Below are 3128 nucleotides of genomic sequence, written 5' to 3' on the forward strand. Positions count from 1 at the left end.
CATGCTGAAATCGGGAAGGAAAGAGCCAGGAGCAGGCTGTGCAAGCACCTTTGTCTTTTGAACATTGATAAAAGACCAAATCGTTTGTATGCCTTGCTGAAACAATTAACAGACTGCTACATCTCTGCAGGTGAATGAGCTGGAGAGGCATTGTCGTCAGCATACTGCAGCTCTGTTACACTAGTAGTACTTGTGAACTTTTTTGAGTGCAGTCTGGGTTGGTTAAACAATCGTTCATCGAACCTGTACTTTAGTTCTACCCCACCGTTGTTTACAGATGTCTCAAAGCATAGCTGCCAGGTACAAGGCAAATAATGTTGGTGCAAAAACGCATCCTTGTCTGCGCTCACTCATTATTGGGAATTCATTAGATGTTTCATTCTGGCAGATGACCTGTCCAATCATGTCATCATGGAGAGCTTTAATCAGACACAATAGTCCATCCGAAAAGGTACTGTCTGAATAATATAAATACGTAGGAAAATTCTCGTAATAGTTGATCTGAGTGGGTATAAGCGTTCATCACAGTTGGTGCTAACAAAAGTATTTTAATTACATGAAATTTGATGGATCTGACATCACCGGCAGGGAAGAGATTACAAATAGGGGTAGCAGCCATTGTTTGGAGGAAATTGTGAGTAGTGCAGATCTGTGATGGTCGAATCTCAGTAGAAAAATAGGCTGAATTAGTAGTTTATTTGATGTTCCCAAGTGAAATGCGTTTAATCGCGTAGGTAGGGACTTTAAATGATGAACAAATGTTGCATTTTGAATGCTCGCCATAATTACAGTCACAGATGTGATTAGATCAAACGAAAAAAGTATATACCACTCCTCTGTGTCACTGCTCTCCACTGCATGGTAAGGACTGTGCTAACCATTATGCTGTGGATATTCTCAGCATTCTTTTAGATAATCGGAAATAGGCTTATGCTCGCAACTGAGTGGATGGACGTGATAATAGTGAGAATCGTTAGGTAAATGGTGCCAGGCGATATTTCAAATCATGACGTCTAGTGTATAAAGAATGTTTTACACACGCGTCGTTTAATGTGTGTGCGTGATGACCGTCTGCTGTTTCACCTCCTTTGGCGTCGCGAGATTGTAGAGACTGTGGGGAAGACATTCCTCTGAATCACTGGCTCTCTTTGAAGGCTCCTTGAGTTTTAGTCTTACGCACGTATAGCTTTGAATGTGAACAGGATACTTATGTATACAAGACAAGTTTGATATTTATTTGCAGCCCATCCGACCTTTTCCAATGGCCTATCATTTAATTCTAAGTATACGAATGTGTCCCCAGAAGGAGTCCAATGTCAGAGGAGCTTGCGTAGTGAAAGCGAAGCTAGTGAGTTTTACAGGCTGCAGTGTCGCTGTACTCGGCGACTCAATAAACCAAAAAGATAGATGCGAACCAGTGCGTGGTTGTGCGTGCTTGTAGCTTGGTTAGCTACCACTGTAGACAGCTCTTTTTCATAGACACGTTGTATTTGTACTTTTACCTAACTGGCAGAAACTGATGAAAAATTTTGTAAACAGGTAAATAAGTTACAAAGTGACTTAATGCTCCATCTGCAGTGTACCCGACATCGACGTGACGTTGTGGACTCAGCTACGGCCGAAAGTTCTTAGTTGTTCTGTCCCGAATGGTGTTTAATCACGATCTCCGGCGCATCAAATCATACTATCTCCTTCGCGCGAATTCGAAGCGTCGGAAGACATATTTCTTTTGGTCGCATGTACTGGAAGGATAAGACAATAACGCTAATAACAAACATCTGCTGTCTGAAATATCAGTTAGCAAACAAAGTCCCTGCACTATTTGTATTAAAAGACATTTTCGTGTAACATTATAAACCCTTTTAGGAGAATAAAAAGTAACTGTAGGCTATGTAAGATATTCATGAAATAAAAACCAATGATGTTAATATGTTAATGTTGAAATCTGACTGTAATAACATCTGCTTAAGCATTCATCCTTCAGGTTTATTATGTGTGTAAGTGTCTGAATAAGGTCACCAAAAGTCAATTCATACATCTAAAATGCAATGTCCCGACTCACTGACTCATCGTCGCCCAGCCAAAACTGCTAAGGATAGAATCCTGAAATTTGGAGAGGGTGTTACTTTTATACTTAGGTAGTCGTTTAAGAAGAGGTTTTTCGAAATTCCGCCCCTAAGGGGGTGAAATAGGGGATGAAAGATTTTTGGAAAATATGAAGCTATTAAGGCAATTTTGAAGCTAGAACTACGAAAGCTGGTATTTCGATTCTCAGTCAGAATTAAGGGACTCCGGAACGCCCTATACTTGCAATGTTAAAATAACGCTTATAAATTACATCTTTCCTCACAAAGTATTTGAGGTAGGAAGTTGAACTTTTTACAGATTATTTATTGGAATATGGGCTACAACTTAACACAGGGATTTTACAAAATTTTAGTTCAGTTATTAAAGATGATTTTTTTCAATTGTAATGAAAATTCACAACATTTTTTTGCAATTTTTTATTTATATATTCAAAAATATACAGTTTTTTGGAAAAAGGCTGTGTTAAATTATGCGGAAGGTACTGTGTAACATTTACTGAAAGCTTGAAACAAATATGTTTGGAAGATCCTTAGAAAACATGTAATTAGTATGAGAAAATAAAAGTTTTGGGAATCGAGCGACAAAGATTGGATTAACTTTTTAGTGCATTCCAGGTCCATAGGATGGATTACCTTCATCCTCTGCAAACTCCTCCTCCAGCTTCCTCTTGTTCCTCCTCCTGTTTACTCTTGCTTGTATTTCTAGACTCTTTACAGCCCTGTCTGCAGCCCGAAGGCGTTCCTTGTCTAAAGCAAGCATCGCTCATACCATGTTAGAACCTATCTTCATTCCCATATTTCTAAATACCTTTGGCTTTCCAACATTTCTCCTTTTCTTAAAAGCCTTCAGAGGATTTCTAATAACTTTACTTTTACTCATTATTATACTTCAACAGAACAGAGACTCAAGAAACAGAATTAATTACGAATATTTTCGAGATAACGACAGAGTAAATAAACATGAAACAATCGACAATCACACCAGCGATATATATTGAACCATCACAGGTTAGCCACAACACATACTTTATCTCACATCAC

The sequence above is a fragment of the Schistocerca nitens genome, chromosome 8 (assembly GCF_023898315.1).
Source record: "Schistocerca nitens isolate TAMUIC-IGC-003100 chromosome 8, iqSchNite1.1, whole genome shotgun sequence".
Lineage (NCBI taxonomy): Eukaryota > Metazoa > Arthropoda > Insecta > Orthoptera > Acrididae > Schistocerca > Schistocerca nitens.